At 37.1% G+C, this 22,286-nt stretch overlaps 2 long non-coding RNA genes and 1 pseudogene across 2 annotated transcripts; 2 read left to right on the forward strand and 1 right to left on the reverse strand.

Annotated features, from left to right (window-relative positions):
- Positions 1-837: 837 nt before the first annotated feature.
- Positions 838-22,286, forward strand: part of LOC133530429 (facilitated trehalose transporter Tret1-like) — a 35,350-nt pseudogene continuing 13,901 nt past the window's right edge.
- On the forward strand, positions 10,595-17,072 carry LOC133530308 (uncharacterized). Its single transcript, XR_009801289.1, has 4 exons — positions 10,595-11,543; positions 11,640-11,818; positions 14,054-15,940; positions 16,799-17,072. It is a non-coding gene; the product is annotated as an uncharacterized LOC133530308 (long non-coding RNA).
- LOC133530309 (uncharacterized) lies at positions 18,423-22,200 on the reverse strand. The gene is made up of 4 exons (XR_009801290.1): positions 20,901-22,200; positions 20,101-20,300; positions 19,018-19,844; positions 18,423-18,560 (listed from the first exon to the last, which is right to left on the reverse strand). It is a non-coding gene; the product is annotated as an uncharacterized LOC133530309 (long non-coding RNA).

The following is a 22,286-nucleotide window of genomic DNA, read 5'->3' on the forward strand; positions in this document are numbered from 1 at the left end:
TTTTGTTATTCAAATATATTTTTTTTACATGAGAACAATAAGAGTGTTTGTTATTTAGTGTTTAGTTTAAGTGTCGTTAAGTTTTGTCGGTAAAGGATCATGCCGAATTTGGCCTACGATTCGATAAGCAGGCTATATACTTACACGATAAGTTTTTAATACCTATTATATTTCCAACGGACACTTCTTAGTACCGAAATTAAGTACCCAAAAGAATTATTAAACCAAATCAACACATGTACAATCATTAGATAGACTCAATGATATTTGTTATAAATGGACGTCTGAGCCAAGCAAAAACGTAAAAAAATATGGCAGAAAAATACATTTCTGCGATGTTCCTGTTGATGCTAATAACGCTTACTTATAATGTTCTTCAAAGAAAAATAGTCATACCACTAACTACGTACTGTTATAAGCACTAAGTATCAAAATTGCAAAAAGTACTGCGACTCAGTAAAAACTTTTTACTCCAACGACTTTAATAGTAACATATCTAATGACTTTCCTCAAAAGTTGATAGCGAACGAATATGGAACGAATAGAGTCGTCATATATTTAAAAAGTTTAATGATGACTTTGTTTTAATATAAATTATTACATATTTATTATTATAAATAGCACCAAAATAGGTTTTGGAGTAACAAAACTAAAACACAGAGAAATAAACTATATAGACTTAAAAATACATTAAAATGAAATATAAACTACATATAAAAGAAAAATATTTATCAATCTTTTATTAGAGTTTCGTAGTCACCTAGAAACCCTTATAGTTTCGCTATGTCAGTTTGTCCGTCTGTCCTCGGCTTTACTCTGTAAACTGTAGTGCTGGAAAGCTACAATTTGGCATGGATACATAAATCATACATGGCGACAGAACGGTTAAATAAAAGCTATAATTTTTTTTTTTGGGTACCTCCCATATAAAATGTTTTTTTTTTTTTGCTTTTACCCAATGATATCGGGTATCGTTGGATAAGTAAAACGAATAAGGGTCTATAACATACCCATATTTTGATAAAGTTAATATTTTCGGAAATAATCGCTCCGAATGAAAAAAAATATGTGTCCCTCCCTCGAATTGTCAAATCCCTCTAAGTTATGAATAATTGGTCCAAAAAATATGAAAAAATCGTGAAATAAAAGCTTAATACTTCCACTGAACATGATCGGTCCAGTTGTTTTTGAGTTATTGCAAAAAAATCTTCTCTTCTTAGTAAAAAGACGTACAAAGCGCTACAAAGTTACTTTTTATGCTTGTAATGTACATGATACTTAATGCCCATGTATTAATGGCCGTTTGGCCCATTTTAACAGAATGGTAACTACAAAACCCTACTCAGAGCATGGCCCGACATGCTCGTGGCCGATTTTTTTATAACTTAAAATTATCTATATGATAAAACTACAACTTAAAAATCCTAATTTCTTTGAAATAAATGAAGTTTATGATCTGCCTTTTCGACAAACATTTGTTTTTGAAACTTTCTTTTTTGGAATGTAGTTGTAAACTGATTGTCCAGTCAGATACCGATGAGGTATTACATAATAATGAGAGTTATAATTTATTATAACAATCCTGTTACCGTAATCCTTCTCTCCCTGGAATCGAAGTAAATATTTTTACTTAAGTGATTAGTTTTTACTTTTGATGCTATAATAGAGTCATACTCTATTCCGGTTCGCATGTTATGTCTTATTAATTAATGGAAGTCGTATTAAATGTATTCATCATCATCATCCTCCTAGCGTTTGTCCCGTACTGTGACGGGGTCCGCTTTCCTACTTTTCTCCTTCCACTTCGCTCTATCCTAGACGTCGTTTTCCGATAACCCACAGGCGTTTAAATCTTTGGTGATGATATTGCGCCAACGCTGCCTTGGTTTGCCCCTCCTGTTTGGGCCTGGTAAGGCAAAACTAAGGCTTTGTTGCCTACGTATTCTGGCGGCCTTCTTTTGACATGCCCAAACCACCTCAGCCGACTTTCTTGGAGCTTATCGGCGACGTCTCTCACCCCGAGGCTACCACGGATGTGTTCGTTTCGAACCCTATCAATCCTGGAGACGCCTGACATCCACCTAAATAATGTATTATCATAAATGTATTATCATATTTAAAAAAATACCCAATACCAACTCCTTCGATATTTGTTCCTTGACATCACCCTTTAATTTGCATAAACGCCCCATGTCATCGATATGTTTACAATATTTACGGCACCTTATTTCCTTATAATTTGTTGTGTTGTTAGGTATATTTAACATGGCCCATATGATTGCCCATTAAGGCAGAACTCCTAACCTCAAAATCGTAGAGAAATTCCTCTTTTATAATGTTCTGTGAAGTGTCCGTGATTTTTTAATAACTATAGGGACTTTTCTTTCATGTTTGGAGCCTAACATTACATAGGTATACCACCTTTGTTTAGCGAGTGTTGGGCCAAACTTGTATGGGAGCGAAACATCATCCTTTAAATTGAGGAGGGATTTAAATCTTCTCGGGTCAGAGGTGTAGGGTTAGAGCCGGTGTAGCTTTATTCGACGTTCATAAATGCATTGTATTATGCCTACTTGAATAATAAACTATCTTTATGTTTATGGGCCGAAACCGGGTGAACTTACCCTATTCCATTATATTGATCTTACGATTATTATGTGATCTAAATAATGATAATCTAATATTTTATCATTATACAACAGAGTTTACAGAGTTAGGTAAAGCAGGAGTTTGATGCATATGTCAACGTATCATTTAGTTAAGATACACATTAGCAATCGGTGGTGTTGTGTTTTGTTGGGAAAAAATATTTAATATAAATAAAGACATGGAAAATAAAAGGGATAAAGTGACACGGAAGGCATTTTTCATACAAATGCTGTCGACTATATCAAGTTAGTATAATTCATATACCTACTTGATTCACTCGCGTGATCGCTCAAAATTTTGCGAATCCGCAAAATATGCACAGTTTTGGCGAAGCCATGGCGGTCCACAAGTAGTTTTATTTTCGGCTGCTTTTTTGCATTTTTATCCTGTATATTAACTGTTGCAGACAAGGTATACAAGTGACCTCAGGTGTACGCACGGATCGACAAACATGAATACGGGAATATTAATTATAATTAGGCTTCGTTTTAGGCACGGCGCTGGTAATCCCGTCGTAATTTATTAGAAAAATTACTTCATTATTAAACAAATTTGTGTGTGAGAATATCGAATCATATTGCAGTTGTTTTATGCGAACCTGTTTAGCTAAACCCCACTTGCACCATCCCACTAACCCGGGGTTAAGCGGTTAAACCGTTAACCCAGTGTCAAATTGTACTGTTAACCATGGTAACTCCAGGTTTAACAGGTTAACCGCGGGTTAATTGAATGGTGCAACTGGGCCTAAGTGTACTAAAAATGCTGAGTAGCTTTTGAATGGCTAAGCAAATTTTGTGAAGTATATTTTAAATTGTATTTATACGAGGTTACATAACTGGGCGAATTTCATTACGTAACTAACGTGACCAACTCTGAAATCACGTATAAATATTAAGTTCCTTCATATTTTCATAGATAACTTCATTAATCTCGATTTTTTCTGAATATGTTTATATCATCGCCTCCGTGAATAATTACAAAAATAAGCGTTAGTCCACTAGAAATAGGCCCTGGATTCTGGTCATTTGCCCCAGACAAAACAGATCGTTTGCGTTTGTTATAAGCTGTTAAGATTTTCTGTATGTACCTATAGCCTGAATACGCAGAATATGAGTACACTCTATATTTAAGATTAGATATTTGTTAGGTACCTTAGTTATTTTAATTATACCCCACCTTTTTCAGATTAGAAATTTTATAAACTCAAAAGTAGTAGTCGCTTTTTTCCTCCTAAATTAAATCTGTGTACTTACGCACTGAATTATAGTGTCGTTTACATATTATTATACCGCAATATTAGTATTTTGTAAGAAAAAGTAAAATACCTCTACTTTAGAAGTTTGAAAAATTCTAAACCTTTTACTCGTAACCACTTACGGGCCACTTGCACCTTTCCCACTGATCCGGGGTTAACCGGTTAAACTGTTAACCCAGTGTCAAATTGTACTGTTAACCATAGTAATTCCAGGTTTAACCGGTTAACCTCGGGTTAGTTGTTGATGCAAGTGGCCCTTAGAATTTTTCATAGAGCGTGAAGTTACACGAAGTTTTGTCTTACCTATTTTCATAAGTCAGACTGCGGTGATATGAGCTGGATAATTGTTTATCTTATTTATATAATGATTTACCTTAGTTATATAAGGAGTATAAGTTAAAACTAATCTAAACCGAACTAAGTTTTATCATTTCATTACAATAATATTTTAAGTGCCTTCAAGAATATTAATATCAATAGGTGTCAGCCTTTCGTTTTACCTAGGTAGGTATTTTTTTTTCAGGCGTCTTGTGACAGTGTTTGACTGTGTATGTAATCATATGGACTGTTTATATATTTTAATGGAAGCCCGTATTCAAAGGACAGAATATTCTTACTGACTGACATCATACTTATTTACGTACTAAGTATTTATATTTATAGGGATTTGGTACTTAGGTACATAGACTGGTATTCCTAATTCCTATTTGCATGAACGTTGATAGCCTAGAGCCTAGAGGCCAGTCGTGTCGTCGCGACTTTCGAATCGGTGACTATTGAGTTGGAACTTATGAATGAAACACTAGGAAAAAAAAAATAAAAAAAAAAAGGGCAAACGATTGGTGGAAGTTCGTAAAAGGACAAGAACACTCGAAAGCTCTAATCAAAGGGTTCAACAGGAAAACTGCTAGGGAGCTCCTAGGGCTCAAAAGACACAAAGCCTGCGCGGTGACCAGAATTTTGACTGGACACTGTAAATTGAACAAACACATGTTTCAAATCGGAAAGAAACAAGACGTGACATGCAGGTTCTGCCAGGAGTCAGAGGAGACTGCAATGCACATTCTCTGCTCCTGTGGACCACTGTGATGTCAAAAAGAATTACCCACCTAGGGCGTCACGTATTGCAACCCTATGAGGTACAGAACATTACGGCCCAAAGAATCTGGAATTTCCTGGATTCAACGGGCATCAGTAATGAACTTTAAAGGGCTGTCACAATAGACCAATGCCTGGTCGACGTGGCATTCAAAGGCCCACAAACTACAATAATAATAATAAACACTAGGAAGAAAGTTTTCAAAAGAACACCCTGCTATTTTCGGGCTCAGTCGCCACTAATATTTATCATCGGTTTTCTTAAAAATGTGATGTAGACATTTAAATCGGGAAACACGCTATTGTACTCCGATAAAAGAGATAAGTTTGTTGACCGTGCTTTTAATGATTATCAGATAGATTTTACTATTATGAGTAACAATGTACTTACTAATGCCTATGTTATACCAACGCTTATCAAGTAAAACACAACATATAGTTCCTTATTGTTACCAACTATCGAACAACTCGTAATTCCTGATATGCAAAACGCGTTATTATTTTTTGGACCCTGGATACTTTAGACCGCGAGCCAGGAACAGATTTCCATGAACAATCGCCTCCCGGGCGAAAACACGTATAGTGGTTGGTGAAACCTCGTGGACGTCAGCTGCCACTCCGTTGGTGGGGGGTGGGGGATTGAGGAATGGCAGCCACCGAAACACGTAAAAAATTTTAGCCATCGCCTCCCGTTTGATACTTTGTCAGATGATAGTTCAAATGCTATTCCGTCCGTCCGTCCGTCCGTCTGTCAACAGGCTGTATCTTCTGAATAGTTAGCCAGTTGAAATTTCTACAGATTATGTATTTCTGTTGCCGCTATAACAACAAATACTAAAAACAGAATAAAAAAACCGGTCAAGTGCGAGTCGGACTCGCACAGGAAGGGTTCCGTACCATTATCTATAAAAACGGTCACCCATCCAAGTACTGACCCCGCCCGACGTTGCTTAACTTTTGTGATTGTATGAGAACCTCGAGATTGAAAAGAAATATTTATTAAGGTTCCGTACCCAAAGGGTCAAACGGGACCCTATTACTGAGACTTCGCTGTCCATCCGTCCGTCCGTCCGTCCGTCCGTCCGTCAGTCTGTCACCCACCAGGCTGTATCTCTGTTGCCGCTATAACAACAAATACTGGAAACAATAAAATAAACATTTAAGGGGGGCTCCCATACAACAAAATTTTTTTTTTGCCGTTTTAATAAATAATGGTACGCCTTTGTGCGCGAGTCCTACTCGCACTTGCCTGATATTTTTATTCTGCTTTTAGTATTTGTTGTTATAGCGGCAACAGAAATACATAATCTGTAGAAATTTCAACTGGCTAACTATCACAGTTCAGAACATACAGCCTGGTGACAGACGGACGGACGGACGGACGGACAGCGAAGTCTCAATAATAGGGTCCCGTTTGACCCTTTGGGTACGGAACCCTAAAAATGGTCAGCCGGTTGTATCACGGTAGTAAGAACGTCAGCTGGTCGCAAGAACATGAAAAAAATATAAGCGCTTTACCTATTTATGATAGGAATTAAAAAATTATAGAAATTTGCATGTAGCGTCCATCAAGCGTTCCAAATATACGGTTACGCAATTTACACATTACGCATACTTTGCGTGCATAAAGTGGTAAGGCGCGTATTTTTTACATGTTCATGTCATCAACTGACGGTCTTTCCACTGCAATACAACCGGCTGACTGTTTTTTTAATTCATGATACCATCTAAACTATCATCTGACAAAGTATCAGCCGGGAGGCCATGACTGACGACATATGCTCCTGGCCCGCGGTCTACTTCCTCCAGATCCCTACCCCCTTCTGTACTCCCTCAGTTCACCCTTAGTTTGTTTACACGCCACTATTTGAGACATAGGACCCGATAAATAGCAAATAGTCTAGCATAAAGCGCGTATTAAGTATAACAGTGGTGTGTGAACTCGATAACCTTTGCAAGTGCAACATCACAATTATAAACGATGTTACTGTTACCGTTGAACTTAGGACTACCTGACTGATAAATATGTATATACGCTTCGTATAAACAGCATTATTGTCGGTTTGTTAGGCCTATTTCCTAAATATTTAATGCTATTTTTTGTAAAAATTGTGATCGAATAAATAAATCTTAAAGTAACCTCAATAAGGCTTGTGTTGTGGATACTGGACCACGGTATATATAATAGATAAATATAGATAAATACATAGACAACGTCCCATAACCAGGCTTTCCTCATGGACCAACTACGTATGCACAACTGGTTGTGCCATTCAGGCTTCCCTCATGGACCAACTTCGTATGCACAACTAGTTGTGCCATAAGGAATATTTTTTTCGAAATCTTTCCCATAGATACAACTGGTTTATCAAGGATTTAATTTTAGTTCCTGTAGTGTATGTACAAGTTTAGACGGGAAAGTACTTGTCTCAAACAGCATGTCATACACACATCATAGAGGTCCTATACCTGTCTCGGGTATATATAGCGCGCGTAACGAGAGGGTCTGTGGTGACCGTTCCGGTAGAGCAACTCGTGGGAGCGAGGAGTAATATATGAGAGTGGACGCGGCTGTGTATATTAGCGAGCCAGGATGTAAGGAACACTTAATAGCGTATAATACAGTTCCCAATTACACAACTACCTGGCATGACCACGCGGCCTCTCGTTGCAAAGTCGAAACCATACGGGGACATTTTTTTTCGTGAATATGTACCGCAATGGAAATATCAGGATCCTCTGTGGTCGTGCCGTGTAGTATCACGCATATAAGTTCCATAAATATTCCCAGCAGTAGTAGAGAGAACTCATATATCACTCTTCTTCAACAAATTGTAGCTCCCGCTTTCTTTATCTTACAAGCAAAAAAATAAATACGTTAATAATAACGAATGATAAATAATAAATTTTCAGGAGTCCATTATTTTATTATTTTATTTTATTACAACTTGTTAAACTGGTTTATAAGTGACTGTAGGTCACAATTAATGGAGTGCAAAACTGCTTTAAAAATGCGAATAATATCATTTGTGTACTCCTCGTTAAAACTGAGAGAATTATTAAAAGCTATCTATTTCCTCTTTTGATTGTAGTTGTGTTATAAGAAATGGTTCGAGAGCACATTAGTTGTGCTTAGTTGTGCCAGTTGTGCGTAGTTGTGCCATTGGGAATAGGTACATATTTTTAATGGCACGAATAAATATTTGTGATAAACACAAAAATAAATACCCTTATCATGGCAAAAACAAAGAAATGAAAATACTAGAATGAGTGAAAATATCAATTTTATATCTAGCGTTCTCACAATATTATTTATTCGTTATTTATGCGTTATACTCGGAAACACTCAATCGCCAAAGCAAATATAATTAAAGGAACTAAAACACAATTTTTTATCGGATAACACAACGCTTTTTTGCAGTTGCCTCCCTGACTTCCCTCACTGGTTTCACCTACGCCTGGCCGTCAGGTGTGATAGAAAACTTCCGCTCAAATGAAACTGTGTTGTCACATCCGATGTCCTCCCTCGAAATCTCGTTGCTGGGCAGTCTGACCAACATCGGAGGGCTAGTGGCCACCCCTTTCTGTGGCTATGCCGTCAATAAATTTGGAAGAAAGTATACGGCTATGCTGTATGGACTGCCATTTGTGGTGAGTACCTCAATTCATTCCTCCTCGAAACCCCTTTAAGACGAGAGAAGTGTTTGCGTTTTTCTAGGAGTTCTTTTGGCTACCTTCAGACTGTGTCATCAGAGAAGCTCTATGTTAAGTAGCAAATTGTTGCGTTATCATCAAAATCTCAGCTCAAACAGCCACTAGGGTGCCTAGCCGAGATGACAATCGTTCGCACTATAGCAAACCATACGGTCATCTCTCTATCACTCTTCCATATGAATGCGAAAGAGACAAAAGTGCTTCATTCGCTACGGAGTGCAAACGATTGGCATCTTGGCATTTTCAAATTAAACTCTTTTCAACTAAATAGGTTTACATGCAGATGCAGGATACACATATAGGAACTGAAGTAAAAACATGTCAAAACGTTGTTTTCCCAAGAACTCCCTACTTATTTAATAGTAGGTAAACGTATAACAGTAACTTTATCTGTTTATCTGTTATATCTTCACGCTTAAAGCGCAGAACTGATTCAAATGGTTTATTTATTTAATCCTTATTGCATAAAAGGGAATACAATCGTACAAAAGGCTGATGATATTTGCTAGGATATAATTTGAGACCTAGGGTAGTTTTTAGCTATCATCATGATCATTTCCCCGCAGGCAAAGTCGCGGGCAGACTAGTTATATATAAGCCACGTATTATGAAAGTGCCATCATCTAAACATAAATTTTATGTCAACTTTATTTCTTTTGCAGCTATCCTGGACGATAATCTCTCTCACAAACTACGTGCCTCTGATCTTAGCCGCAATGTGCGTAGCAGGATTCGGCGCGGCCGGCCAGATCGTGTCCGGGGTATACGTGTCCGAAATAGCCCAGGATTCCATCCGAGGTGCTCTAACCTCAAGTGTCGTCTCAGGATTTTTCCTCGGGCTACTTATCTCATACATCTTGGGAGGATACTTGACTTACAATCAAATCATTTACACGTTTCTGACGCTGTCAGTTTTGTATATTGTATTTCTGACGTTCTTGAAAGAATCGCCAGTTTTTCTGATGCAGCAGGGAAAGGAAAAGGTAAAATAATCAAGAATACACAAGGCCTTTAAATATAAAACAAGTCTCTTTGTATAGTGATTTCGATATGATGTGACCTTAATTTTAATATTCTTTGAAAAATTCCTTTGCTGACACTTCTCGATTGCCATTACCACAATTCCCTTATTGAAATAGAAATAATAATTTATTCGTAAGCACAAACAGAAGAAAAAATATACAAAACAGTTAAATATATGTAGAAGAAGAAAGCGCTACTAATACTACTACGATGCTAGCGACTTCCAGCGCTGATCTTCCGCGGAGACCATCCGGTGAATCAATCACAAATTTTTAATGACTTGACAATTTAATGCACGCAGACATAATATCTGACATTAAGTATGTCTCTTCTATTCTAAGCAGGTGAACGTTCTCAAGGCGTCCTTCATATGTAATTAAATAGAGTTCCTTTATTGCACTTGATATTTATACAACGTTTAAATTTGTTTGCAGGAAGCTGCCGAGGCGATAGCGTTCTATAGACATGTACTAGTCACGTCAAAAGAGGTGGAGATCGAGATAACAAAAATAAAAATACAACTCGATCCAAGAATAAACGAAGTGCTGCAGTGTGAGAATGGTAAATTGCATTTTACCTATAAGTATGTACCTAATTTATGATTGCTTGGAAAATGTGATTATATAGATTATAAAGGACGCCATTAGTGCCTATAGACACTCAACGGGATTGCGAATTTGTCGTTTTAAGTATGATTCTTAATTAGAAGTAAAATTTAGGTGCTGGTGACGAACATATGCCTGAACTTCACGTTATTCGCATAAAATCACAAAAAGAGGTTCACAAATACGGCGATTAAGGCTCCTTTGGAAAAAAAAAACTGCCTTGGGAATAAATACAATTTGCGTGAATTATATACGGCCCTATTCGAAAAATGCAATACGGAAAAGATATGAGATCGTTAAGTTCTGGTTTAGATATAGATAAGTTCTCAATTAGATATCGTTTGTATGTGGTATAATTGACAGAAGCTGCACGATTCGGATGACCAATGTCACTTTGACGTTAGAATATCTTTGAAAGATCTTAGTCAGTGTTGCCAGATGGGTTTTGCGTTCCGTTACGTGCACCTCTTAAAAATAGTACGCAAATTCAAGTTGAGTACGCAGTATAAAATTTAAGGTGCGTTCCTAAATAATATTAATCGGAAAACCACCGAATTTTATCGCTACTATAAAAATGTTGAAAATAGAACTTCACATATTTCGATAAAATATTTCTTGTTTAAGGAGACTCAATTCAATGCAAATTTGCCAACGGTGGCGTTTCGAAATGTAATACCGTCGCGGCGTCTGTCATACTTCGGTCTACTTAAACACGCTGCACGCTGCTGCGACGCGTCAGGGCCTACCGCGAACCACGTTCGACGTGTTGCCTCTCTGTCGCACTTATAAATTCGTACGTAAGTATGACAGGGAGGCAACACGTCGAACGTGGTTCGCGGTAGGCCCTCTGTTCTGTGATTGTTAGGCAAACACAAACATTTTTTTTTACAACGGACGCCCACGAGTATTCCTCTGCGTTGAAGTCATTGTTGAAGTTTGAAAACTCATAAAGTTTTGTTTTGTGAGTGAAACCGTGAATAATACTAAATAAAAATGTGTGACAGTGATCACAGTGATGAAAATATGTTGCCCACTACTCCTCAGGAAATATTAAAGCCTTTTCCGTTTATGTTGTTCCGTTGTTTGCTATTTTGACAACTTGAAAAGTTTTATCGGCAGTTTGCGTGTTATTACTGTGAAGTGTTTGGCCAAACCGCCGCTACCACTTTTGAAAGGATGCCACCCAAAAATCCAAAAATGTAAGTTACACAAAACAAAAAGAATTTATTTGCAGAAAAATATAGCTATTTGCCAGTTCCTTTGATCGTTAACTTATGTGACTGTTTTTTTTTCAGTCGCTCGAACGCAGCACAAATTAGATTGCTCGTTGAATACATGTCACAGCACACCCGGTTCGCCAACCGGGAATTTGACGGGCCTCTAAGGACCCCAGAGGTACGAGGCGCAATGGGAGGCCCTTGCACAGGCCTTAAGGGAGCACGGGCCCAATAAGTCAGTGCAGGCATGGAAAGTGGTAAGTAAATATGCTTCCCATAGTTAAGATTTCCATCACTTAGTCCGCATAGAAGTCTTCCTAAACAAGACACTTTTTTATATATAATATTGAATGAAATTACAGTGCAATCTGTGCATAGTAATAAAATGAAGTATAATAACTAATAAAATTAACATCTTAATGATTACTGAGGTCATGATAATGCAGGTCAAAGAGTCAGTTGCTTATTATAATGTTTTCTAAAAAAGGTATTTAATATGTATAGTTTTGCTGTAGTGACCCACTAGGCTAAACCGGTCGTCGAACATTTGATTTGATTTTAATTTCTTAATAATATTTATGAAGTGAGTAATCTAAGCTTTCTTATTTCTCTTTGCTTAAACTAAGATCATGAAGAGTTTATTGTGTCTTGTTTATTGTATCTGTTGAGTTAATGTCAGGCTAAGTAGTTTCTAAAAGTACTTTGCGATACAAGTGCAAAAAGTAGGAAATTACCTTTTAGCATGTATATTGTACATACAACGTCTTACAGTACATATGGCACTTTTCAATATATGCATGTATAGTGCTAGTTACTGCACTAGGGCGGTAAACTAGCACAATATGTATTGCAATAGTACATTACGATACAAGTGCGAAAAATAGTTAATTTATTTATTTAATTAAACCTTTGGGAAACAAACAGGCAAAAACAACACACATAGTTAATCAGATTACACATCCACAAGCCAAACAGTTTCCACTAATGAGTAATAACAATTATGTTGCTCAGAAATTAACATTAATATCAAAACATGCAAAACTCAAATAACTCAAACTGTTGAAAACAATATTAACAAATTGGCAAGTATGCTGAAATATAGTAACTAATCAATATTATTATTAGCTGTACATTTTATTACAGAAACAAACTGTTGTAATGATAAATGGAATATATCAATATCAGAAAAAATTTCATTATAAGTTCTACACGCTCTAGCTAAGAACTTATTTCTTGCATATGTAGTACGACCAAAGTTAATTGCAAATAGGTTTGTGGAGCGAGTTCGCCGATCAGGACATCAAATTGAAATTTTAGACAAAAGATTGGGAGAATCAATAAGGCCATGTATGATTTTGAACAAAAATATCTGATCTCGAATTTCTCTACGGGGTTGAAGAGAGAAATTGTCAGGGTAAAAAGATTTAAATTTATATTAAATTTCATTGTTCTGATAAATTTGTTCTGAATTTTTTGAATTGTGTTAATGTGAACATTGAAATGAGGATTCCAGACTGTAGTAGCGTATTCTAAGTTGGACCTAACAAATGCGTTAAACTTAAAGAGAAGTTGCAGAGTCTTAGGGTTTGTAAAATCCCTGCTTTGTCGGAAAATTAATTCCAACATTCTGTATGCTTTTGCTGAAATTTTGTCAATATGTGAAATAAATTGTAGTTCGCTATCAAGATTTAACCCCAGGTCCTTCACTTCAGACACAATCCTTAAATTTTTGTTGTTTAATGAATAATTATACTCTATCTTATTGCGTTTTCTTGTAAATGTAATGGCACAGCATTTTTCGACATTCAAGTACAGTTCATTCATAGAACAATATAAACTCAGTCTATCAAGATCAGCTTGAAGTTTCATACAATCATCACTTGATTTAATAATGGTGTATATTTTAGTATCGGCATATAATAACAAGTCAGAAAATTTGAAACGAGTGGCGATAAATTAAAACACGACTGAAGGGAGTGTTTTAAATTGACACGAGTTGCGAATTACCTATTCGCACATGTATCGTACAACGTTTTACAGTACATAAGGTACCCTTTAAATGTTTGACACAGTAACGTAATATGGTAATTTTCGCACTAGTGCGGTAAAGTAGTACCATATGTACAGTCAGCGTCAAATACTTCGTAGTACACCATACTAAATATATGGTGTACCGAACTATTTGGCTACTTTGGTTGCTACAAAGTATTTGACGCTGACTGTACTGTAAAAGCTGTTTTAATACTATTAATAAGTATAGTTAGTGTATTAATTTTGCCATAATCGCATGCAGTTATGACTATGGGTATAAATATTGTTGAATTTATATAGCCGAGTCCACACAGAGCGACCGAGGAGGCGCGTGCGTTTTCCTTGCCCGAGCGCACGTCTACACTGGCCAGTTTGTGCGTGAGAATATTGCCTCACGCGTATGCTCGCTCTGTGTGGACCCGGCTAATCATGTATAAATGACAACAGATTTTATTCTCTAGGTGGGCACCTGCTCCCCGCTGGCGACACCCTTGCAGAAGCTAGCATTTTCAGATATATTTACTTTTTAAGTTTTTGGTTTGGTTTAACCGGAATTATTTTTACCCGACTATGAGAATGGGAAGGGTTATGATTTTAGCAGTCTACGTATGGATGCCGTATATATGCCGGTATGTTTTTGTTGTGTATAAATTACTAATCAATTTTGGTGAATGAGGTGTTTATAGGTTCATTTTTATGGGGTGACATAGACTACATAATAATATTTAACTGACTTTGGACAAGGAAGAGGTGCTTTAGTTAAGAAAAAAATCATAGTCGGGTAAAAGTTTTTACAATCTTTTGCTTGTTTTCATTCTTATAACAAATATTTTAAACTTGCATGTGCTCATTGCCTCAGATTGACGACTACGTTGAGTTTTCGGGTGCTGGGAACAGTGTGGCTGGCAGCACGTTTTCTGCCACTGCTGAAAATCTCGTTGTTGTTCCAACAACCGCCACCGTTACTGCGGCCTTGCTCAGCGAACAACCCCACTTCTCCACCTCTCATTTGTCCTCGTCTCCCTCTCCTTCTGCCAGCCCTATACGCTCCACGCATTCAGTACTGCCCACAAGTCCTGGACTACCCGAACGTCCCTCTCTTGCCGCCCTTTCCGCCCGCTATGCCCGTCCCGCCCTTCTCGCTCGTTCCGCAATAACCGCCCAACCCGCACGTCTTGTCCTGCCTGCACGTCAAGTACACAGCTCTGTGTACGTGGATCCGCGCCCTGCACGCGTATCCACGTACGCAGAGCTGTGTACTTGCCCCGCAACCGCACGACGGAACCGGCACCTTCGACAGCACAATTTAATCATCTGCAGCATGAGCATGATAATATTTTAAGAGTAATTAATTAATTTATGAACTAATAATTCTGTTATAAGATCAGGTTGAGTACGAGAAACATTGTTTATTTAACTTGGGACAAGAAAAACAGTAACTTGGCAGTAAGAATGCATACATAAAGCCTGTAAGCTCCATACTTGACGTACCATTCCCTACAAGTGTTTCTCTTGCCTCCATATTTCGCTTACCCCATCTGACCTTATTTGTATTGATAAAACATACAAATAATAAATATATATATATACGCGAGCAATCGCAAAATCTACATTTCGGGATTTCTCGTATCGTACAGTGCCGTTTAAATAAAATAACACCACCAACTACCCATAAGAGGGTTATTATGAAACTTATAATTAACATGCATTTTATTGAAAGGCTGGAATTTTATTTATCTTGAAATCTTGACCATGGTCATATGTTTGACTGGACGGTACACGGCAATGTTATTATTACTAATATATTTCATAACACTAGACTTATTCAATCCTAAGTAACCTATTAGCTTCTCATTCGTGTGCGGTATATATCAGCGTTTGGTAGTATCATAATAGTCAAATCTGGTGTTGGTTGTTGTTAATAGTTAAATGTTCATAAAATTTGACAACTTATTATAGTTATATTTTGTGTGAGTCAGTTATCATAACAGAAATAAGATATAAAGCTGTTAATACCGTAAATTGTGTATGGATATGTTTGACTCAAATTCTGTATTCCCACAATAAGTAGGTATACGGGGAGCCCGTAAGAAATCAGTGGTATATGAAGGCTTTCTTGTGCAACTTTAGTATGAGCTGGGACAAGTAAATGTAGTTATGTAGAACAGATAATCTCCATTGTGGTAGATGGCGCTATTTATTATGTGCTCTGTGATACCACTTAGTTTAAACTTGCTATAACATATTTTATGTTGACAGGATATCCTGAACGAACTGAAAATTTTTAATGAGGCGCAGAAACAAAAATGGAGTGTTTTGAAGGAGGGGCACGACTTGTTGGCGAATCGGTAAGACTTTTAATACTGATATCAAAGAAAATTTGAAACAGGTGGATTCTCAAAGAAACCTTTGTAGCCACAGTAAATTTACTGCAATTTTTCGACACATGATTAAAACTTTTAGAACGTCATTTGACTTTGATCCTTATCCGTACACTGATATGTGTATAATTTGTTAAATATCAAAAAGTGGCGCCATCTAATAGATCAAAGGCCCGGGCCGGGTTATGCCCGGTAATATGGCGCCCCTTTCTGATATTTAACAAATTTGACACATCAGTAAAAGAATAAGGATCAAAGTCAAATGGCGTTCTAAAAGTTTTAATCGTGTGCCTAAAGATGGCAGTAAATCTGCTGTAGCTACAAAATTTTCATTGACAATCCACCTCTATTTCAAATTTTCTTTGCTCATATCAACTAACAAATAAACGTATTATTTATTGTTTAAGTAGTATGTACTAGTAATAACACGCGAACGAATGAACAAGCACTCCTACCCTGAGGTTGAACTACCTGACTAATTATAGGTTCATCCTCTGACCTTTCCAAGGAGCAAGATCTTATTTTCGTGTATGAGAGCCTTTGGAATACAATATTATTAACGCCCGAATGAGTGCTACCGCGTTTAATTTCGCCACTAGGGGTGCTAGTGTAGACGGAGGTCTTTCGAAATGTCAAATGCATAGCTTTTTTATCGTGAATTTCTACTCCTCATTCATAATTGTGGTAAATCTTATTTCATCTTTGATTAGTTAGTCACCAAACAAAAGTAACTCAAATAGCCGGGTCCACACAGAGCGAGCATACGCGCCAGGCAACTTCCTCCTTCCTCCCTTCCACAAAAATTATATTTTGGTATTGTTCCAGTATTAACACATTGGAGGACACCGAGATTATTGAGAACTTGGAAGACACAGTTATAATGGAAGAGGAAGACGTCTGAGCTAAGCGCTGTCCTCGCACCCTCCGTCTAGTTTACGTTTGCGGCCATATCAAAAATACACACCGTATGTTTATTAGGGTTCCGTACCAAAAAGGTACAAAAGGAACCCTTATGGTGCTATTGCTAAATATCTCGAGAAGTACTTAAGCTATCGATGTGAAATTTGGAATAGTAATGAATAACGCTGACCCAAACATATTGGATGTGTATTTATTTTATTTTATTTGTAAGTATTAATAATGGAAAATTCCCAATATGAAGAGGGGGTAAAATTGCAAAGTCTAGTTAAATAGGTCAAGTGGGGTATCATTTGAAAGAGCTCAAATTGAAAATTACAAAACAATTTTTTATTTTCATTGTGAAAAAAAATTTACGTATGAAGGAAAATGTGAAAATAATACCATCCCCCCCCCCCCCCCCCCCCCCTCTCATCTCCGAAGTTTAAGAATAAAAATTGTTTTTTTTACATTGGTCAAGTCTTTCATGAGAAAATTTGAAGTTTGTACGGAACCCTCGGTGTGCGAGGTAAACGAACTCGCACTTGACCGGTTATTCTTATTGCCCATAAGGCCCGTCCTTAGATATATGTCAATGATTACGGTGATCTCGAAAATGGCTCAAATGATTTCAATTAAATTTGCTATATGGGGGTTAGAATATTAAGTAACATAAAAAATCAAGAAAGCTGCAGACCTTACTTTAAAAAATTAAATATTTTAACTTTGCCATCTCTTTACATCTTAGAAACATGCAAATTTGTACGAAAACATCCCGACCTATACATAAAAGCTAAAGACCGTCATACTAGTAACTTGAACCTAAGATATCAAAACAAGATTGCCCTTCCTGCCAGTAATTTACAAATGAGTAACAAAAGTCCCTATAACATGTCTGTAAGAATTTTCAACAGTCTTCCTAAAGAAATAGCGATAGAATCAAAATATGATAAATTTGTAAATAGCTTGAAAACTTATTTAATAAATAATTGCTTCTATTCTTTACAAGAATATTTAGATGATAACAAATACCATAAATAGGCATAGGTATACTATAAACTACTTTTTTTTTGTGTATTCTGTAGTTTGTAGGTATGTTATAATTGTTTCATGTGTTAGTGTTAGATAAAATTGCAATACCCTTACAGGGTGTCATATTGTGAAACATTATATTATTCATTAAGAACATCTGTATGAACACCAATGTGAAAGCAATAAACTTTATTATTATTATTATTATTTCGGGGCGTTTTTGAGTTTTTACCTATTTGTTTTCCGAGCAAAAGGAATTAAAGTTTACTGATTTTGAAAACTGTGTTTTATTAGTAAAATAATGTTCTGATTACATTTCTTGAAAGAAAATACATACTTATTTAGTATATTACTACATAGAGCGGGAAAAAGGGATTTGGTTCATACACATTTTATAATATGGTTAACTCTTTCCCATTTTTCCTGTAGCCATAACAAAGTTAAGGGAATCTAAAGCATTGCGCATTTTTCTTCGTTTTGTATATTAGGTAGGTATTTGTATCAGAATAAAACATAGTAATAAGCAAAATATGTATTTATTAGACGCGCACGCTTTTCCTGCGCCACTCTTAATAGTAGTCCGTTTTGCGCATGACGATGAGGAAGTTCTTGAGGAGCGTCTTCATCAATATCTCCTACGATTTCCTCGGGAACATTTCTGCAAGAAAAAGGAGAACATCGGTAAGAATATTAGAATTTAAAGAAGAAATCTAATCATCACTATAAAGAGTAAAAATGTGAAACTTTCTTCATCAATCGCTGAACAATGAAATTTATTCCATTTGCCCTTATCTTCATTTAATAGGGAATATTACGCGAAACTCTGCGTAGGGGTCACAACTACCACAATCCATCACAATCTGAGGGCCTCCGCTAGCTGACGCGGATTATCCGAACGGACGCCCCGTCTAATAACAAATTGTATGAATAGCGCTAAGTGGCGCGGGCGCGTGCGACGGAATTGGCCTGGGAGCAGGACCCGCGAGCGTGCGCACGCGGCGGGCGTCCGCGTCAGCTAGCGGAGGCCCTGAGGGTCTACCGCGAAACAAGAAAATTTCGTTACTTATCTAACCTCTCTATCACTGAAGAGAATCTGCAAAGTTAAGCTCACTTACCTATAATGTTGCATTATGTTGTATACTACGCAACATGCATTTATTATTGACGATGCCTTCGTCGGGCTGTAGTGTAAGACGCGGTCGTGGCCCAGGCACCGGAATACGTTTTTGAGGTACCCATTGGTACGCTTGATCGTGTTGCGCACGCGACAGTGCCAGACCGTGTACCTACCTTGCTTCTGGGCTTCCCGGGGCAGGATTCAGCACTGGCGTCATGAGCCATGGCTCAAGAGCATACCCCGAGTCACCTGAAATTATTATTTTTTGGTTACATAATACTTAATCATCTGAACAACTAACGAAACTTCCCCCTTGCTTATGCCTTTTTTACATTATGATAGGTATATTAACTTAGTCATGAACTATTTATTCTGTGGTCGTGATCTTAGTACATTTACTAACATGCACTTGCCCCATTCCAATAACCCGGGGTTAACCGGTTAAACCGTTAACCCAATGTGAAATTGTACTGGTAACATGGTAACTCCAGGGTTAACCAGTTAACCCCGAGTTAGTGAAATGGTGCAAGTGGTGCTAAGGGATTTAGAAACAGCGCGCCAAGCGGGATGTTTTGGAAACTCAAAATTCCATACAAAATGACAGTTAACGCAAACGCGTACGTCACGTCTCCCCATCGAATAAATTTACACTAGGTACAGATACACAATTTTCTGCTTACCCAGAAGGAAATACTCCCCAATGTGGCCATTGTACAATCTTCTTAATTCATCCTAAATGGACGAATTGTTAAATATGAAAGAGTCGTGCACACGGCCAGGAAACCTCGTGTTTACTGCCAAGATCTTACAGTTGACATCTGCAATCTGAAGATATAAGGTTATTTATATTCTTATTTGAGAATTGGTGACAACCAAGTAGTAACATATAAGTTATTATTTTAATGAATTATTATAATCAATCTAGATTAGGTACATCATTATCTTAGTCGATTTGTGTTAGATTGTCCCATAGTATTTATATTTCTTTATTTAATTATAATATACATACATTGTGGTCAGTGATGAGGATTTTATGATTAATATAAAAAAATGATTATTTGTAACTAAAATTGAAACTTACTAGCTGTACATTAAGAGCGTGAACGCCTTTCCGATTCAGATATTGCACTCCGTGTGGCACAGGTGGGAAATATTTTCACTTGAGTGCAGTCTACTGCACCCAAGATATTTGGCAGACCATATGCATCCTCAAATCCTGAGGCAACTGATCGTCGGGACCGATCAGTTCCAGGAAAAACTATTATCCATTGGTCTTTAAGTCTGTAAAAAGGGAGCATATTTTAGATGGCACGTTTTAGAACTTAACCTTAGTCAAACCTAGCTAGTATTGCAATTCCAGATTATGTATCCAATGTAACTAACTACCTGAACATAACTATCAAACAATACCTATCTCATTACACAATACATCAACACTGATGCTTATTCAAAAAAGTAAAAACTACTAAGATAGCCCTAGTATACTCTCACAGTTTTTGATGCCTATAGTAGTTCAGTGGTCCAATGAACATACCTTCTGTTCACAGCATCTACAAATTGTTCGAGATACTGTGGCTTACAGTCGTCTGACCAATAGATAAACCATGATCCTGACCAGTCCCGTGTTGATAATTGCCATCAGCCAGCAGATGTAATGCTGTTAGAATCTTATTTAAGTAGTTGTACACAGCTTTCATTATTTAAGTAAATTTTTCGCTTAAGAAATATTTAAATTTTAAGGTATAATGTAGCACCTCTGTTATGTTATAAACAACAATTTCACCCAAATATTTGTATCAGCTAATTTTGTGTGATTGTGCGGTATCTTAACATACAAACTTTTGGTACTATATGAGCAACACTGCAATATTATAGCTTTACCTTAAGGTGAGATGGCAATCCATCACCCTTGTGAGGCTGGAGGTCGGCGTTGAGTTCTTCACAAATATATAACACTAACTCCTTTCGTACTCTGTATATATGACGGAACTCTTCGTCCGGCATATCAAAGGGGTTTGCAGCGTCCCTCAAAGATCGTCGCTGAATCCTTCTTCTTTCTTTTTCCTCTGCAGCAGTTGCGAGCTGGAAGAAAAAAAAAATCTCGACATCCCTGCAAAGAAAATATTGACAATATTATATGCAGCGGAACTTTTTTTTTTTGCTACGTCGGTGGCAAACAAGCATACGGCCCGCCTGATGGTAAGCAGTCTCCGTAGCCTATGTACACCTGCAACTCCAGAGGAGTTACACTACTAACTAACTAACTAACACTCAATAAAATCATAGAAAAACGGATACTTACTGATAATTTATACCTTAACATAGGTTTTTTCATGAGCTTTGCATCCACGACAACGCTTGTCGTGACCTAAGAAGCACGTAGATAAAATTAACTATATTGAACTGCCAAAATGGGATAATGTGTCAAATTATCCGACGACCATGTTATGCAAATTGTCGATTGTCATCTATCGCTGTCAAATGTGGATAACTCCTATTATCGTCTGCAACCGTAGTGTGAACGATAAAATCGAAGAAAACTGTCATTTTAACAACAAGATTGTCACCATATCGCGTGATAACTAAGACCATGCTAAGCCCGCAGCGTAATAAGAGTGTAGTACCAAGTACAATTCTTTCGATACATACTTTTTGCAGCTGACTGTACCTATGTTCAATTCAACTTCATGTAAGGTCAGCATGGGAAAGTGTGGCACACAGCCCATTCAGGTATGTGAGGCTGACATTGGGGTCTGTTTATACATTGATTAGTGTTTATTGCGAGTTCATACATTAGCTACTTGCATTAAATGGCAAATGTATGAACCTGCAAATAAATAATAAATAAATAAAATAAAATAGCCTTTTATTTCTTGCGAAATTTTAACATTTTAACATTGTTGTTTAGAGTTAAGTTAAAATAATTTTAGAACCAACATCAAAAAACTATAAGCAAACTTAATTACTTATAGCTTCCCAATGGCAGCTCTAAAACTATTTCAAAATGAATTTTAATATGTAGCAAGAACCCCGTCTTCACAGGTGAAGGCCTCCTCCAGAGTTTTCCACCCATCTCTATCTTGAGCTATTCGCATCCAGTTTTGACCAGCTATATTTTTTATTTCGTCTTCCCATCTAGTAACAGGTTTTCCTATACCCCGTTTCCCTAGTGGCCCTTTCCATGACGTAACATTTTGGTCCAACGCTGGTCCGTTATTGCCTGCAAATAAGACTAAACCAATTACCCTCAACACAAGCCTTATTGAG

Source organism: Cydia pomonella, chromosome 22 (genome assembly GCF_033807575.1).
Source record: "Cydia pomonella isolate Wapato2018A chromosome 22, ilCydPomo1, whole genome shotgun sequence".
Lineage (NCBI taxonomy): Eukaryota > Metazoa > Arthropoda > Insecta > Lepidoptera > Tortricidae > Cydia > Cydia pomonella.